Source organism: Diachasmimorpha longicaudata, chromosome 12, assembly GCF_034640455.1.
Source record: "Diachasmimorpha longicaudata isolate KC_UGA_2023 chromosome 12, iyDiaLong2, whole genome shotgun sequence".
NCBI lineage: Eukaryota > Metazoa > Arthropoda > Insecta > Hymenoptera > Braconidae > Diachasmimorpha > Diachasmimorpha longicaudata.
In genome coordinates this window covers 5359252-5379050 of record NC_087236.1, presented here as the reverse complement: position 1 = coordinate 5379050, position 19799 = coordinate 5359252, and the positions used below count along the sequence as shown (strand labels likewise).

The 19799-nt window shown below is 39.0% G+C and overlaps 2 protein-coding genes across 5 annotated transcripts in view; one reads left to right on the top strand and one right to left on the bottom strand.

Moving 5' to 3' along the window:
• The window catches only part of LOC135168246 (Krueppel-like factor 3), a 152392-nt gene that overhangs the window by 38208 nt on the left and 94385 nt on the right, over nt 1-19799 (bottom strand). The window lies entirely within an intron of this gene.
• The window catches only part of LOC135168252 (guanine nucleotide exchange factor MSS4 homolog), a 124818-nt gene that overhangs the window by 47420 nt on the left and 57599 nt on the right, over nt 1-19799 (top strand). The gene's annotated exons all lie outside the window — the stretch shown is intronic.

Here is a 19799-nt window from a genome sequence, read left to right as displayed (position 1 = left end):
GTGCGAGCGCCGGAAAAATTCTCGCAGCGCCGAAAGAAAATTCCAGTGTTCGTGTAGGAATTTTTCTGGGCCCATAGGACCTCAAATAAGTTACCTGTGGGCCCCGGAATTTTTACTGAACACAAAAATTTCTCGGGAAATAAAATAAATGAATCAAAGTTAAATTAATGAGGTGCAGAAACACAAGCAAATCGACAAAAAATTGGAAGTTCTGCAGCTGATAAATATCGAATCGATTTCAATTTTTACTCGCGTCAATGGTCGCTTTAAATCTTCACTCGAGGAATCGCTTTTATGACAGAATACAAAGGCCAGTTTACTGGAGTAATAGAAGCGTTTGCGCACGCGATTAACTGCCCCAAGTGGAATATACCCGAGTGTGTGCCCCCCTTTGGTGAAAGGTGAAAGAAACTCGACGCAAGTACGGCTCGTTAGTGCGAGTATGCAAGGGGCCATCCTGGGCCCATAAAGGCCGGATCACGTATTGTTGTTAAACGTCAGGTCACGCTAAGAGTACCTCTCGTCGTATCATCCTCGGTGCTGTATCCCCAGTTTTATAATCTCTCCATTGCGCCTCAAAAAAAATTTATTCCTATTTTTTCATTCCCTCGAACTCAAAAGTCAGTCTATCCATAGACTTAAAGGAATTTTTGGGAAAAATTGGACCTCCAGGAAGTGAAACGTGGGATGAAGATTAAATTTATCAGAAAATTGCGGGAAATTCTCGTTTGTTAAAAACAAATTGATTGACATTTTTGGAAATTTTATAATTTACAGGAAATTTCAAGTGATTATTTTTCCCACCCAAATTTCAGCCAATAGAATTGCACCATTTGTTGATATTTTGTATAGCCTACCTCGAATATCAGCGATAATTTTTTGAATATTTTGGTAAACAAACGACACTTAACCAAATAAACCTCTTTTCATGTCATGGCACAATTCTCTTGGCCGAAATTTGGATAGGAAAAATAATCCCCTGAATACCACTCGAGCTTCAAAATTATAGAATATTTCCCTCTAGGTTCCCTGCATACAAATGAAGTCGTCAAGTTTTTCAGGAAAAATCACTCGTGCTTCGCACTCGTGATTTTTTAGCCTGAAAAACTTGACTCCTTCATTTGTTTGCAACAAATCTATCGGGAAATATTCGATAATTTTGAACCACTTGTGGTATTATATGTGAAAATAAATATTTATATAAAATTTTTTCTCCAAAATTTTTGGAGCTCCAGGATTTTGTTCAGGAATTCCCTGCAAATTCCTGGAAATTTTTCAAGACCTGTGACTTCTCGAAAATTTAACAAACAGCTGATTCCTAAGCGGTAAAATTAAAAATTGGTTTTTGTTGTCATTTTGTCCCACGTTTCGCCCTCGAAAACTTCAATTTTTATCCAAAATTTCTTTTCACGTGCGAAACCTCCTCGGTGAATTCCCAAAGTCCAGAATATCGAGGAGCGATATTGACGTGGTTTGTGGCGTGCAGCGACGGTTATGATTGCCCCGTTGTTCGATAACACAACGAACAGCCTTTTGACACGCAACTAACGTCGCGACGTAACCGGAAGTTTAGGGCTGTCCTCCCGGCAAATGAATGTGGACGACTTTTGTGGGAAAAAAAAACTATCGGATGACTATTCGTTGATGTTGCGCAATACCTCGTTGATTTTCCTGTTCGATTTTGTTTGAGTTATTCGAGATGCGGTGGTGGGTTTCGAATTCTTGGGGAGGAGATGGCGGGATAAAAACCCTGGGAAAAGGAGAAATCATATTTATGGCGGCTGTGAATGAAAACACAGTCATTCCGATTCGTTGGGAAATTCCAGACATTTCGAATTTATGGATTCGCCAAATGATTTTGCCAATCTTTATTTAATGGACTCGAGTTTGTTGGAATTAAATTACTTTGATAATTATTTATATATGGGTTTATATAAAATTGTAGCTGATTAATAGAGTTTTTAAAATCATTAATCGGACGTTCAGTCCAATTGTTCAGTAAAAAAATCTAATGTTGAAAGAAAAAATAAAATTCTACGCAATTCTTGTGATAATTAGTAAACATTTGTTTTTGAAATCCCATTTTTTATTTTTATGGCCCATAAAAATTTGTCCACAACGTCAATAAAATAAAATTTGTTCTCACGATTAAATAAAAAAATGTCCATCGTTTATATCAACTCCTCTCCAGTGATAATTTCCTAAAATCTTGAGTATTCCCCGAATTTTACGACGCCATAATTCCTCGTTCTTCTTAACAAAGTGATCATTACGCAACGGTATCAAAGTACTTGATTATTAAATGTACTTCATACGCCAGAAGTCGTCAGATTAAAATTAAAGAAACAGTCGTTCATAAATAAGCCCGATACGATGTGTAATTTTTAAGAACAAAAATCAAGATTTAATCTGTCCGACTTATTAAGCCCCGTCGGGCATTGCATTCGTGAATACGCCCAAGTGTAATCATGAATCGTCCCAATAAAAATTAAATCTACAAACTTTATAAACTTTCACGAGAGACAAATGACTTATGCGACGGCCCGTTGGCTCATCCTCATTCTCGTTTCGCTGTGTGTCGTTATGTATGAAATGTTTTTTTTTTTTTCGGGTGTATGTAACCAGTAATACATAATTCGCTCGGTACTGACTTACCGGCGAAAATTAACGGAATGTTTACGGTAAAACATGTCGTTATCGTATGGATAAATCGAGAGGGGAACCGGTTCCCCACCCGCTTTTGTATATGTGTCTGTTTACATCGAAATTTTCTGGCGCTTCGGGAAAAATCCGGTCCGTAAAGAGAAATTTTGGAATTAAATTTGTCGAGAAAACCGCGGAAAATTTTTATTCGCTGGAAAAAAAAATTTATCGACATTTTTGGAGGAAAATTGTGTCTCCATTCAACGGGACAAAATCAAAAGAGTTTTCGGTTCCTCTTCAAAATTTAGCGAATGAAGAAATTTTATGGTTTGCAGGAATTCTCGAGTGACAACCGATATTTATCGATGAATTCCTCCAGGTGTTCAGGAATTCCCTCTGAATTTTACTCCGTAATTTCTTGAAAATTCGGGAAAGTTTTCCGAGAGCTGTTCCTTCTCGGAAATTTGCTAATTTGTTAATTGGTGAGCAGTAAAATCGCGAGACGCAGGAAAGTGAAATTGCAGAAACGATTTTTCTGGGAAAAATCAACTATTGGAATTCGCTATTTCTCACGGTAACGAGTGAATTATCGCGCATTTACTCGCATTTGGCAGGCAAAGTGGCCCACAAATTGCCCAACGTTTTCCCTGCGCCGTCTCAGGAGGGAGATTTTATCGATATTATCGATTATTGATCGACGGTACGGCATTTATCCGTGTAGCCCTAATGAAGATGATACAGCAACAGATTGGACCGGCGATTTCGGTTGCGAATTTGTCCACGTGAAAAATTCAGGCCCATCTCGAAGGAGATCAATCGCGCTGAGATGAAAAATTACGAGACGAATATTTAAGGAGCGGTGAATTTCGCAATATGAAGTTGTGAATTCACCGAGAGACTGACACTGTCAACTAAATATTAATGAAAAATATATTTTTCATTTCTTTCTTCAGGTTCCATTGAGTTGTCCATCCAAACACCTCAACACTTTATTATTTAAAGTGTCCAAATCTGTACGAAACATTTATTTACAGTGGACCGAATACTAAATTGTTAAATTGCATTTTTTTTCATATCAACAAATCGTTTGAATCGACGGGGATTTTTATCGCGACAGTACAGTAATTTATAACAGTCGATTCACCCAAAAATGAGGAAATTTTTCGGAAAAATTTCACGACAATTGCGTTAAATGTCCGACAATGGAATTTCGCTCCGGAATTACGGAAAATATCGGTAATTTTTCTTGAATATTTCTCTCCGTGTGCAGGTATTTTTCCAGCTGTGGATAAGGTGAATCTTACCTAGGATATGCATCCTTGAGCATTCAACCAGTGGGACCCGCCCTCCAATAATCATAAAGTACCGCGGCGCGTAGCGCATGGGATACAGACGTAAATACACAGCGGAGTTACGCAAAAATAGCCGAGAAAAATAAGGAAAAGACGGATGAAAAATTGTCCAGAGGTATGTTTAGACATTCATAACCAGTTGCGCGGTATTCATTATCGGCGGGATCCATACCGCTGGGGATTAACATCGATTTACCAGTGGATGTTCCCTCGTCTATCGTGACGTTTGCTCATCGCGAGATGTGATCCCCTGGAAATTGTGATATTGCATTGAAAATCCCCAAAGATATGCGCTTTAGAGGTGTATATCCACTGGCAGAAGCGAATATTTTCCATTTTATTGCGGGGAAAAAAATTATCTAATTTGAATAAAAAAAAATTAGAAAATTAGAGATTTTTGATAAACAAATGTATAAATAGAATTCATAAATAAACTGTAAATGTCAAAAATAGAGATTTTTGATAATTAGAACACAACAATTACCGGAATTCTCCGGAATTTCCGTAATTATTGCCCCCCCCCCCCACCCGTCTCCTCATTTTCACCGAATATTTTTCTCGCTATTCCAGACCCCCCAGAAAATCGCGAACACGACCCCCTCCAGGTAATTCAGTCTCGATATAATTCCCCCAACAAATATCTTTTTAATCCCAATTACGTGTTCTTTGATAGCGTCGGAACAGCCGCCGCGTATACGCTATTAGTCCAGTACACCAGGTCTTTCTCCAGCCGGCAATATTTTCTCAAAACAATTCCCAGCGCTGGTTCACGGGTCCGGGGGGGGGGGGCGGGAGGAGGAGGAAGGGAGAGGGTGGTGTGGAGGGTATGGAGGGTATGGTGAAGCTGCGGAGAAGAGAGAGACTTCTGAGTCTGTGGTGAGTGTAAATACCGACAGTTAGTTGGTAACCAATTCTCTACCCCTTCACCACCGCTACCACCGCCTATTGGTTACCCTCAGCTGTTTATTTTACCTTCCCACAGGGGTACCCTGGTGAGAGCGGTGTTTTCACCGGCACACGCGGTCAATTTGCGTCTAGCACGAGTCAGTGGGGCCTTCCACCATCGCCGTAGTCCGGTGATTTTCCTCCAGCTAACCCACGCCGACGTCATAGACGCCGCATAGAAATGTCCCTTGGGGTGAAGAACGCGTAAAATAAGATGTAGCGTCACTGATAACCTGGTGCGCGGTGATTTTTTTTTTTTTTTCAGGGGGACCCCGAGATGCTGCTGTTCAACTCCTTCGGAGAGTTGGTCTCATCTGATAGTAAACGAGGCGGTGTTCATCTCTCCTCTTCTGGGGTTTTTTTTTTTTTGGGGGGGGGGGGCTGTAAATATCGCGACCGCTGGGTGATAAAGTCGGACAAAAGGACCGCGGGAATAACAGCGACACGGGGAGGGAGGAATGGGGAGGCGGAAGGGAAAATTGCGGATTTTTTAAGGTGATGGGGTGGGGAGACACCCCTCCCCATATTTTTTTATTAGGTTTAAAATTTTTGGAATTGAATTTAATGAACGATTTGATGAACGATGAAGGAAATAAATTAGATTCGTGACCTTATGATGAATGTTAAACTCACTGCGCAATAGGAACAACAACGTTTCGAATTTTTTTTTTGTGAGTGTTAAAAAATAACCTTGGGGATTCAAAATTAATCAAATACGATTTAAATATCAGTTAATCATCGGCTGACTAAATTCAAGGGCGTGGATGACTCCGCAAAGTGGCTCCTCTCGATAAACAGTCCCCAATGTTGTAAAAAAAAATGTTTCATGGTCAGTCTAATTATTTTTAAGTGAACTTTGGATATTGTTAAATTGAAAAATTCACTCTCGAACTTCACCACACGCAGTCGCACTAATTAATTAATCGAAGAACTTCCCAATCAATTAATTCACCAGAAATATTTCCGTTTGGGACGAGATTGAGAATTTTTTATAGAAAAAAATAAATATAATTCAGTGAAGGCCCAATTACCGTTAAAAAAATTAATTATCAATTATGAAGTGAATAGTTAATCCCGATATGACAGACTCTATTGACATAACAAGCTACCGGTGATCCATCAGTCGGGGGATGACCTAATGTTAACGCTCTACGTGAAATCATGCCGATTCCGTCGACGCGTTGGAGATGATTATCCTGATTCAGCGCTTGGTCGAGGCTTGATGTATGACACTTGATACAGATACACGACTTCTCGATTAATCCATCTGGCGGTGAAGTGAAATAGACTGCGTAGATTGTAGCTACTAGCTATGCACTATCGCAACACGTTTCGTTAATTAGCGCGGCACCAGGCTGTCTGGAGTAATCAAACGAACAAATAGTCTTCGAATGGAAATACCGTTGAGTGACAGGAGCTGTCGTATAATTCCGAGTGATGTGACAATTTTCTAAATAATATAAATGACATTTTTTCGTTTGAACTTGAGAATATCGATTTTCTATCTCTATCAAATTTATTACATAATAAATTCTATTATGTTATGCTATTATTTTATTGTATATATTTTTTTATATTTTTCTGTCCGATTTTTCTCTATAAATTTAATTAAATTTCAATCTTTGTCCTAATAAAATAAAATAAACAACTGAATGTTTATTAAACCGAGGGGTAAATTGACAAAAAAAAATATTTCTACACAGAAATAAATTTTACTCTAGAGATTTTATCCAAAATTCCTTTCCCTCCGTTCAATCAAAAATTTTTTCATCTCCTCATGACGTAATGATCCGCCAATCAAATGACATTCTAACGATAATCCGAGTTCATGGATATTTCAGAGAATAATTGGCGTGAATAATCGAAATGACGATGAGGAAGCCACTTTTCTCAACTACATTATAGCCTTTATATCCGCTGTTGGAAGATCATTTCACCGCGGGATATTGAATTTTCCCCCGACCGGTAAAAATTCTCCCGCACAGTAGAAACTAATATTTCCCCAAGATTTGTTCTCAATGGGTGGGCTACCGGTCTGCGTACGGAAGACAGGCGAGAATCGTGTTGTAAATGATAAATAGAGTGATTATAATATATCTTGACTTGCGGGGCCCGTGTGTATGCCCTCGCAATGGACCCAATCATCATCAACATAACACGCACGTGATGCCTCAGCACATATACCAATGCGTATGGGGTTTCACGGGTGGAGATGGAGTGGCGAGGGGGGAGGGGAGGGGGGCATATGTATTGGCACATGTATCTTCAACGCGCGTATGTATCTGTCTATTTATATTCGCTACTGCTTTCCAGTGCTCGACAGAAAAAAAAAAAAAAAAAATTTCTGTGTAACTCGTTGCGGTGCATTCGTTGGTGAGGTACATCGGTGGGGTTTCAATGCTGAGTATATTAGTCTCTGTAGTGAAGATACTGTCCGACGATTGGTTCACGTGGAGGTGAGCTTTTTCAGGTGGGGTTGGAGAACGCGAGATCATTTAACATCTTCAATGGAATCAGGAAGAATATCCTGTCTGGTTATCGCGTTTCAGTGGTGAATGGGGTACGGTAAAATTGTTTGATGCGATCGCAGGGGCTTGAGAACATGAGGAGACGTGTGAATTTCATTTTAATGACTAGAGTGAGTGAGAAATTATGTGTGAATGTAAAATTTAATTTTTTAAATGTTGTTGATTGTGGGGTGTTGGTACTGAGGACTCGGAAAATTTGAGGTGTTCGAGAAAATTGATCAGAGGACGTTGAAACGTCTCCTCATGTTCTTCGTCAGGTTCTGGTGAGGAAAAATGTCGTATCGAATGGGGTATCGAGGGGTAATAAAGAGTTCGCTTTGTTGGATGACAACTTGGGCTCGTTACCGCATCGCGAATGATGGAAGAAAATTATTTTCAGTTTAAGACTGTGTTTTTGCGATAGTTAAACCAAATAAGTAAACGGGGTTTATACCGTAAGAGGAGAATGTCATTCTCGTTATACAGCAGTGATGTTGAAAAAGATAGGAATATTTAGTTGTTATTCGCATTAGTCATTGTGGCAACTGCTGTTACAATCGAGTTGATGGTCGGAGTGATGGGCACATAAACCATTAAAATGAGAGAAAAATTGAGTAAAAATTACCACGAAAATCAGAAAAAATATTAATTAATTTTGAGTATATTTTTTTTAATTGTCTTTAGATGATTTATCAATTTTTTTTATGAAGGATATTCTTATGAAGAATATTTTAAGTCTCGTTTGGTAATTTTTTCTCCAATTTCTTTCTCTCGGTATAAAATTCTCAATCGACTCACCCGTTTCACGACCAGTTGCACACGAGAAAAAAGAGTTTAAAATATTTCCACTCACCTGAAACAAAGTAGAGAAGACGTTAGAAAATTACTTGGGGATTTACTTCGAGTTGGGGGAGTTACGGTGATGTCGTTATGATTTGCGAGCACCACTGGACACTGTGGCATCGGCTCGTGACGAGGGGCAATTAACCGTGACATTAAGTTACGATTTTCAAAGGATTTTCTCCAGGTGTTGGCTGAGAATTCCCATCGCGGATTGGATTTCGAGGATTATTATTTCAAGGGGGGGGGGATAAGCATCGCGAGTTATTGGCTGGGATTATGGCGGGAAAAAAGATTCAATTTTTCGGAGTAAAATGGGTGTAAATTTAGCAACGATGGGGTAAAAAGGTTTCAGACTGTTTTGGATTCCAGCGATTTCTGGAGGAATATCTTGAGATTTATGGGAGACACAAAATTTTCGTGGGGACCTTTTTTGTAGGGCAGATTCAGAACTACAAAAAAGGTTTAGTCGAAAATTTTGGTAGCTGCCTTAGATTCCGAGATGTTCAATGAAAACTGGGAGCGATCATCAGCAGTGCTTTTGTGAGGAAATTTTCGAGGGTCACTTTATTAAATAAAAAAATAATATTCAATCAATAAAAATTGATAAAAAACAGGAAAAATGGGGAACTACTTTCCACTCCCTGAATGAATTGATAAAAAAATTTTAATATTTAAAATTTTTTAATTTCGTAAAAATTTTCACTTCAAATTACTTTAGATACCGCGACCCAAAAATTATCAATCAACAATATCATCAGTCCCCGTAATATGCGGTTCCCCTGATAAAAACTTGTTAAACCCGTTGCACCGACGTTCGCAACGGAAAAAATAAATAAACCCCTCCATAATTATCGCATTGAACCACAACAAATGAGACATTGAAATCTTGTTACGACGAATCATACGGCTAATTGACCGCCACCACAACATATCTATCGTTTCCCGAAGATACGCGAGGATTTCACGCGTTGAAACTCGTGTGTACATTAAGATAACCCCCGTGACATCATGTGTCATGGCATCTACCGTTAGGGGTAAATTAACTGAACTGAAAAATTGAACCGCCCGCAAAATGAGATAATTTCGGAAAGTGATGGAGGACACGTACCCCACGAGGCCCAAAAAATTACTAAAGTGACATTTTATTTACTGTACACTGGTACGTCACATGTGACAGACAAAAAAAAAAGTATTGGATTAAATTCACAAGATGGGGGAGGGAACAGAGGCGAAATGGGATACTCGTGTACTTGCTACTCGTGAAAAGATAAAGAAACGTGACTTTACCACCTCACGGTGCGCCTCTTGCCGGTGAGTTTGCTAATTACACTCGTAAAGATTAATTAGATTAACGCTGGGGCGATCCCATCCCTCCGCACAAACCCCTGGCCGGGGTTTAATTCAAATGGCAGTCGTGTAAACCGTCAATTTAACATAAGACGAAGACCGGAAAGTATTATTATGTTGTCATTATAATTGCTACGACACCGAGGCAATCAACGATTGATGGAACTTGTTGGGATTTTTTGAAAAATCTTGTAGTCGGGGAAAGAAGTTAATTGCGGCAATTCAGGGGACTTGATGAGGAAAAATGTTAGAATGTAGAGGGAAATATTTTTCCATATCACTCGTAATTAATTTTCATTCGCAATATTGATTTTTAATTGAAGTTCTCCGATTCTTCAATTTTTCGTTCACTCAAATTGGACTCTCTGCGTCTAAATTAATTATCTGCTCCACGTATTGGTTCGTATTATTATTTTTATAGTCCTGTACCTTTGCAGAGACGTCGGGTTTTTATTTTACAAAAAAATCCCACTGAAATGACGAACGAATGCGAAATTTCGACGAAGAATGCCTCTGGTATAATTGAATTGGAAGGGAAAGGCATCGCAATGATGAACAGCATCACTGATTTTCTCATGCCAACGTGTATGACCAGAAACAGGTAAAGGCATCGACTGGAATCGATGCGTTAATTAGTGTAATTAACGTGGAATTACGTGCTGGTATACGGTATACGCGTTTAACACGTTAAATAAGAAATATATTTTGCCGGAGTTTTGCGCAATTTTTGGTGCACCAAGAAATTGAGCGCAGGACACGCACAGACCGAGTCATCCATTGGGTGGTTAATGTGGTACAAGCGAGTAACTTATACAATGTTGGACGTAGCGAATGAAAACCTCGCGGGTTGCGCTCCCCAGTAGCGCGAGATCTCGATAAATCTCATCGGGCAAGAGCCGACCTGAGAGAGCACACGCCGTGCGGCGCACAGTAGTCCGTCTCGTGAATCTAATCGATAATCACCACGACAAAAAGCGATATTCAAAGACGCCGTTATTTATGGTTTCGCGCCAGCATTGCAGACCGCAATTAACCTTTCGCCATGTGGAAATATCAATTTTTTTGTTTTTTTTTTTCATTTTTTAACGGGATTTATTATTATTTGAATTGACGGTGTTGGAGGATAGGATCGATTGTCTGAATTAATTTTTATGAGTCTGTGGGTTTAAAAATTAATTAACAGACAGAAAAAATTTGAGGTACCAATTAGACCTCAATTCCCAATGTTGCAAATCAAAGTACAATTGTTCCAGTTTATTTTAAAAAAATCCAACAGCTCAATATTAATAATAAATAATAAATTATATAATTCTCACCAGTAAATATATTCTCCCATTTATTTATTTAAATTACAGGTCCTTTCGAACGCTTTTCCCCGCCATTTTCATCACCTTCCCGTACCTCGTGTCCATAAATCATTGACATTCTAAGGTCGCACAGTAGCTGATAAACCGTTGACAGTCACCGGGAGTCACCACCCATGTCGCACCTCCAAGACTCGAGCCAATAAAATAGGCGTGTCCGTAACGTATCGAGAGTTATCGCTGATTCAACTTCGATTATCACTGCCGGTCTACTCTCATGAGCCATGAACTCGTGTTATTACAGTGCCAACGTTCGGCCACGGTCGTAATGAAAAACCTGTATATTGAGATCGGTTTGTGGGTACTTAACGATGCCAGGGCGGTTGAATTAATTGAAAACACGCTTGCGCCCTCTCTCTTCCTGGCGACTATCTTCGCCTAATTATATTGTTGGGAATTCACTGCCACTGGAGTCGCTGGTGTATCAGTATCGAACATGCACCGCGTGGGAAACAAGTAATCGTCGCCACTCTCGTGACTCGATAAAATTCGACCCGTTTCGTCTACAATTTCAATGACGATCCATAAAATAATTAGGGTGCAACGGTTTAAACGGGATTAAAGGGGTGAATTATGGGGTTTAAGAGGCTATTTTCCAGTTGGGGTACGGAGGTAACCCGGGGCAAAATGGACCGCGAGACAGGGAGATCTCTTCGGCTTTGATAAGATGGAGAAATAAATTAGATAAAAATTAATCTATCGTTTTCTAAATTTTTATCACAAGTTGTTAGTACCTCATTGTCACCCCGGAACTCATTAAAAATTAATAAACAATAATTAATTAATTTTTTCCTTTAGTTCTATTAGTTATGGGAGATTTAATTAAAATTGGAGGCGATTGAAAATAACATCAGGACGTTATTAATTATTTAATGCTATTAATTATTTACTTTAATTGTTAATAATTCACGGAATAATGTGGAACTGCAAAAATAACCGTCAAGTGACCGGAAAACCATTCACTCAATCGTTTTATTGTTGCGATTAAATGCCATTACTCTTGTAATCGTCATTTTTAATTGCAAAAATGAGATAAGAAGAAAGTTAATGTAATAAAATTAATGAGATGAAAAAAAATCGTTTGTGTAAAACAATTTACGAATGCACTTAAATTCAATAACTGTGGCTTCGCTGTATCGTGACAAAAAATAAAAATATTGTCTCCGTTGGTTGGCACTCGCGAATTACGATCGATTCAGTTTTTATACCGGTTATTACACATTTGAAATTCCACTGGACACTGGTAAGTCGCCGATTGGCTCATTTACCTCGCGGGATGAGTCGCACATTGAGAGATATTTTAGGTTCGCAAACGAGGCGGTGGAAGGAATCATAAAATTTACTGCTGGTGTTGAAAGAAAAAAGCCCACGTGTCTGGGGAATATTCAGAGGAGATAAGCACCGTTAATTGCATTGTTAATATTATTTTTAATATTCCCGCAGGGAGATGCAATTTTTTTTCATTCATCATTTTCCCTTTTGCATCATCACTGCATTCGCTATGCACAGGTAAATAATTAACAAATAATGCGCTCCTCGAGTTCCCAAAAAGCTTTTTTGTCCATTTCTTAAGAGTTTTCCACCTCAAAATTTGATAAATAAATAAAATAATGAAGTAAACGTCCGGGAAAAATCGATAAATAACAAAATATCTAATAAATCCACTCTAATTGATATAATTTCCCCTGCAATTCACAATCGATAATTTTTAAAATCTCTATTAATGATTAAGAACCGATAGTCGAACAATGAGAGAATGAAAACAAGTTTAAATTGCCCTCCCCCGGATATTTTTACAACCACATAATTGTCTACTATCGATTGTGGTCTCTCGTTATGTCGCCAAGTAGTAGTTACGATGCCAGATGGTAGTCAGACGCCGTCACGGCGGAATAGAGACAGCCGACATTGGGTGCAAAGGCAGCAAACACTACGAAACGTACAAGTGGTAACGGCTAACGCTATGGCAGACGCATTCATTCCAATACATAGATGAACATAATGGGAATGCGTTAACCAGTCCAGTCATTCAGTTTGATTCGTGCATTTCGTTTACTTTCAATATGTCCATTGACAGTGGGGGCAGCTCTCTTTTTGTCAGAAATTCGCTGAGAGAATTTTATTTTTCTCTTGGAAACATCGTGGGTTCCGCGTTGAGACACGATGATAAGGTCAACGGCATATGCGAACCGGCTTTCAGAGCTCCTCGGTCGCGCTTTTCAACGCGTCATGAAAGAACCACAATGATGAAAAACGACGGAGGGGGTGGTGGACTGCCGGAAGAAGGTGGATAAAATTTAATCAGAAAATTTTCTCGGGGATTTTTTTTTAGAGGAGAAACGCCCGGGACGAATGGAATTGCTGGAGGTGCGGAATTACGAGAATTGTATGGGGAGTTGTGCTGTTGGGGATGAGGGATGTTAGGGTGAACGAGGGCGCCACCGGGCCAGGGGAGAGGTATATTAATTGTCCGATTGTAAAATATATTTTTTATATTTTTTTTATTGATTTTTATATTGACAGAATTTCTGGAATAAAAATATCGTCCCCAAAAAAATATATGGGGATGAATGAGGGATGTTTGGGGTTCAGGGGAGAGTTATATTAATTCCAGGGGTCGGGGGGAGTTCAACTACTTTCAGTGTTTTCGAGCCCGATTTGAAAATATATTTTTAAAAATGTAAATTCTTTTTATCTGAAAAAAATATCGCCCCTTCCCTCTCACTCCATCTTTTAGTAACCTTCCCTTATGTAAATAAAAAATTGTCTCTTGTTTTACCCTCGCGTATCCCTCCCTAAACCCTCAGCCGATACGAACCAAAGGCTCCCGGAAGCCGCGGAGATACCTAGTTACACGGTGCAGTGACTAATGAACCTTTACAGTCACCTTATGTTCGACTTGCGGGAGTACGAGAGTAAGTTTATTGCCGATGCTAATTCACCAGTTGCCGGCAATTAGTGGTCGTGGCCGAGGAAGAAGGAGGACGCTAGCCATGGACAAGCCGTACCGCCGAGGTGGTGCCCAGCCAAAGTGGAGAAATCGATTCCCCATTTTCATTTAATAACTTTTATCCGTTCGCAGGTCCGTAATAAACACCTTCAATATTTTTACGAAAGCTCAATTTACGAGTAAAATGAAGGACCACCGATATCGATGATGCTTATCGTTTATTAATCGTTTTTTTTCCCGCGATAATTGATTCCATCGGCGATACATCAAATATTCAGATATTCGGAAATATGTGGTGGTACTTTCAGTCGAAAAGGTGAAAGAATTAAATTGGCAGTTGGTGAATTATTAGGGGAGGAAGTTAATGAAGATTGGGGAGGCGGAATTCACGGTGCCATCAACTTAATTTTTTTCCATTTGAAATTATTGGAGAATTAATTAATTTTTTATTTTTCCGAAGGGTGAATTTTGACAAAAGTCCCAACAAATCTTTCTCTTAATTAATTAAATGATACAATTGATTAAATTGACTAGTTATTAATTATTCAATTGATTAATTATTGCCCAATTTTGAACTATTATCAAATAATTATTCAACAAAAAAATATTTAAATAAAATCCTTCGCGATAGCCGTTCCCCGATTCCCCTAAAAAATCACCAAATTGCCCTCTCATAAAGGAATATTATCCTCGCAATTATCAGATAAACCATTTCCCGCAAAAACAACTCATCCCCAATAAAAAAAAATGCCACTACATCGTATCCTGAAACTGTCGAGTACCTAACAATATGCAAACGCACAATTATCGTGGAGTGTCCCCCCCTTGTTTACGACATCACGTACTGAGAAGTTGGTCGGTCTCCACGGGTTGCCAACAATGAAGCGCGACGTCCTTGGCGCCCCAGTGGAGTTTTATCCGTGGAAGCGAGTTATATAGCCAACGGTTTTTCCCCCCGGAGATCGTCTTTGGTTGAGATAAAACCTGTCCACTACGTACAGTACGTCTTTTACAGGCCTCGCCTCGTTACATTTACTACCGAAGAAGAGATTCGTCAAGCTCATCATAGATTTGCCTCGTCAATCAGCAAAACTGTCTCGTAACTAAAACAGAGTGGATTCGATTGCCTCGTTCCACTCTTTCTCGTTCCCTTTTTTTTACGTAATAAAAACATAAGTACGAAGGGAAAAAAGTTGAGGAAAATAAAGTGAATAGTCGAGGGAAATTCCGGGCTTTCCAAAGGAATTTATTCGCTTGTCGAAAATTTAATTGATTTAACCGATAAATTAATGTAAATTATGAAGTGGAGGTAATTAAAATTGTTATTTTTCTTCAATGAGACAGCAGGATTACTTTTTGGCTCAATGTTGGCCCAGTGTTGGTTCAATGTCGGCGCGTGGTTCCGAAATACCTTTTTCAATATTAAATAATATGATAATAATCATCTCCTTGAATTCCATTTAATAAAAAAAAATTGAATCTCAACGCGCGGAAAATGAGAGCCCTTTCACCTTCGTGTTCGCAAATCCCTACACAATAACCGAGAAAAATACATAACGATAATTAAGGCCGGATTGCACCACCATTGACAAAAAAACAATCATAAGTTTTTTTCCACCGTAAATTTCTCAACTTTATGTTAAACTCTTTTTTTTTTTTCTTCGGTTATTCAAACGTTGTCGTCATCGTATTTCTCGGTCTCGCTCTATCTGCACTGCATAAGCACACTCCACGTTCTATTGTGAGGCAAAGCCCCAAGCTCTCCTCGACGATGCTCGATAGTGATTGATGATGATTAGCCGGCGATTTGCCGATAAGGGGGAACGTACCAGCGGTGAGCGAGCGCCAGAACTCGTTGGTGTACTCTCCAGCCAGTGTGTAACCCAACGTATGGGTATCAACGGTTATATATATGATGCAAAATGTGATATTGGGCCCACGTGTATCTATTCGTGTAAATTGGTAACACAATGTGCAATTCCAGTAATTTTTTTATCACTTCAATTTTGCGAGAGATTTATTTGAATTTTTTTGTCTCGTTTTTAGTGAAGTCTTGCGTTTACCAATTTTCGTTTCGATACTTCTTTCGCTGAATTATAATTTTAATTAAGTAGTGGTTATAATAAATGGTTTGATGATGTGGTAATTATTCTAGTTTGTGAGTTGAACTTTAATTTAGAGTAAAAATTATACCTTGGGAGGGAGAAAGACTAATTTTGCCACAAAACTTTCACCAAAAAAATGTTGATTGTCTGTTCATCCCACGTTTGGCCCTCCAGAAGTCTAATTTTCATCCAAAATGCCCTTTCGTGTGTTTATCTCTTCTTCCAAATGAATTCCCCCACAGAAATAATTCAATATCAATTATAAAAGTGAATTGAAATGCCGTAGCGTGATTACAATCCCCGGGTATTTGTACAAAAAATAAGCAACAAGATATACGGTGAATAAACACGAAATAAAAGCAGTAAAGGAGGAATAAAAAGGGTCCGGTATCCTTTGAATTCACCTGTCACCACGATCAAACAGCCTGATCTTCGCACTCTTTTCGCGTATCATCGTATCTCGACTCTGGTTGCGGTGTCGAAGAGTGGCTTTTCAGCCGGCTCGTTAAATCGCCCGGATTACCCGGCGATATCCTCGTTTTTTTTTTTATTTCAGTTTATTTATTTCAGCTTCCTATGTAACCCTCTCGGTTGCAGTTGCGGGAGAGAGGTGAGGGATGGCCATAGCCCATTGGCTTCCCACACAAATGGCGGTGGAGAATAGGGGCATAAAACTCGCGGGTCGGGGGATACTCGAGGAGGAAGTGGCGAGGAAGAAATAACGCGGGTCAAAGAAAATTGAAATTTCATGGACAGTTGACCCGTCATTTTCACGCCTACCATTGAGTATATAGGAATGTATATATTTATATATAAATATATATTTCAATGTGGAAGGGCTGAGCGCTTCGAGTATTTTATTCCGCCATAAACATCGGAATTTTCGTTCAGGCGGCGAGAAAATTTGTTTTAAATTCCAATTAATTCATTTGGATTTAAAATTATTAATGACGAAGTCATGATGGGTATGTAGATTATTGAGTTTAATTGACAAGGATTTTTGGTTATTATTCGTTAATTTTTTTGTCTCGATTTAACGATCAATTGGACCGTAGAAAAAATTGACAAGATTGAATTTCGACTTTTAAGGGGTAAAAAATTCTATAAAAATTACGTTCCATAATCCCCTCCCCTACTTTTCCTATTATTATTTTCACTAGCAGATTACTGCTCAGGCACGTGATATTCAAACAATTTTTTCCTCCATCTAATTTTTCCTGAATATTTATCTCCCCGGTGGGAGCAGTTCGCCGCATTTTCAACCGCAGAATGAATTTTTCAATGGCTCAGCAAATTTACGATAAATCCCGCTGTTAAACCCGAGATTAAAGGATATAAAGGTGTCAGAGAAGAGGTTAAATGCATACAACCGTCAGACATACGCTTCCCTCAGGAAGGTGTCGCTGACGCGTCGTTTTCACGTCACTCGTACCCTCATCTTCTCTCAAACACCAAGTGAACATGATCATCCCCCTCCCAACCACCTTTCCGAGTTTGTGGCTGAGGTGCCCATTACCATCCCCCTCTTTTCAATGTTTTCAGACGCGAGCAATTACTGTACGTTCAACGCGTTGTGTATTTCTCAGTAGGGAAGGCCCTTGCGTAACAGACGGAATTACCACGTATACGTACATGGGATGGATAATTCCTCTGGTCTCAGGTGGTATAGTTGTAGATATACATAGCACCTTGCCTTTTATCTATATTTTCCTTTTGTCTCTCGGAGTCTTGATGTACGTGACTGACCTCCCCTTCAGCGCCTTGGGGTCAAGGTGAGTGAATAAATCCTTAAATCACTCGCAGTCGTAAAAATAATCCTTTCTCCTCTATTATCATGGGAAGTACGGGAATAGCCATTTTGTTGTGACTCACTGTCGTTACGTTGAATTGATAATTTTTGGAAATGTCAAAATACAGAAAAATGTCCGTCTCTTTTCACCAAAAAATTAGAACACAAATTCTTTCACTATCTTCCAAATTTTAATTAATTAATTAATCAGTTAATCAACCGACGAGTGAACTGAGGTTTAGACCCACGGGAGACCCTCACTCCTAATCGTGTGATGTAATTAAATAAATTAATATTATTAATTGTCGTTAATTTATTGTTAATTCGATTAACTCCGTTGGTCAACATCGAGTTGAACCGCGTGTTCGCATTAAAAATCCTTTCAACCCATCAAAAAATATTTTATATGAACTGATACTGATCCCCGGTATGTTTGGCATCTCATTCCCAAATTCAGCGAAACGAACATGAGTTAACATATGCCAGGAGTGGCGCGGTCCTTTCAAGTTAAATTTTTTTTTCCTCTTTACGTGTCAAAGAAAATGAAGCAGCAACGCGGACGACGCCCCTCGATTCCAACCGGTTCATCCGGAAGGTGGACCCGGGAAGATGACCAAGTGATGATCATCCAGGTGGACATTCAGGTCGGCGCATGATCACTCGATTAAACAGCACAATTTTTTTTTGCGAATGTATAACAACCGAGTCATTCTCTTTATCTCGAGTTGGATCATGTGACGAGGAATATTGTTCACCAGTGCCCCAAAAATAATTTATTTAAATTAAATAAATAAACTGTTGAGATGAGGTGAGATGAATCGTTCGTTCGAATCTCCTGAAAGACTGATTTTCAGATAAATTGGCGGATGCGAACAGGTAATTTATCATCGAGAAGTGGAAAAATTCGATTGTCCACTGGTTAATGTTCGTGAAAATTCCATTCGATTCAATTGATAAATTCCTGGAAAAGGGCTGGGCACTGACAGTCAAAACTCTCCATGAATTACGACCTGCGGTGGAGGAGGGGGAGGGGGGGGGGGTTGAAAAAAGTCTCCGGAACAATTATAAAACAATTTCCAGCTAGGTGGGAACTTAGAACCTGGTGCATGAAAGCCCGCGGCAAAGATCAATTAATCTGCGGTCGCTAGATCAGACAGAGTTGCCCCCCTACGCAGCGGCAAACCTCATTGTCCCACACAATCACCGCCGTAAATATTCGCTTCCAGATAGACTACCCGATTGACAGACAACTAACGTCCCCATTCACACATCACCCACTCGAAAGTTTCAAGTGTCTTGTACCTAATCCGCCTACATCGATTTTTTTTTTTCGTTTATTCGTGAACAAGCACTTCATATATTTCCAGGGAATTTTTTTTAGGTTTGAAAAGAAAGTTATTGATTCTAAGGTGCATTATTTCAAGATAAGAAATTGATTGTCGAATTTCAGAAGAAAAATCTGGGATATTCAGGAATTTTAATGGAGTTAATTTATGTTCTGACGTTTGTTTATTTATTTGGATGTGAATTTTTGATAATTTTCCTTCGATTGGGCGATTAAAATTAAGGAAAATTGGAAAATTGAATTGTTGAGTTTTTGAATTGAGTTGAGAGAAATATTTGGTCGCAATTACATCTCCGTGTGAATAATTCTGGGTAAAAAATTTTATTCATTAACCCACAATAAAAATTAATTGTTATCGGGGTTGAAAAAATGAATCGATGACTCACGGTACCCGAAAAGAAATTTTCATAAAAATTAACCTCTAAAGACTTCGTATCTTTCCATAATTCTGTAGCGAAATGAGAATTTTACTTAATTTTCGTTGAAAATTAACGAAACTTTCAGGGAAAATTCCGTAGTCATTCCGTAAAATTTCCCAATCAATAGCGGTTAATTTCCCAAATAAAACTAACCTCCTCCCTCGCCTCATCCCCTGAACGTCTACCCTCC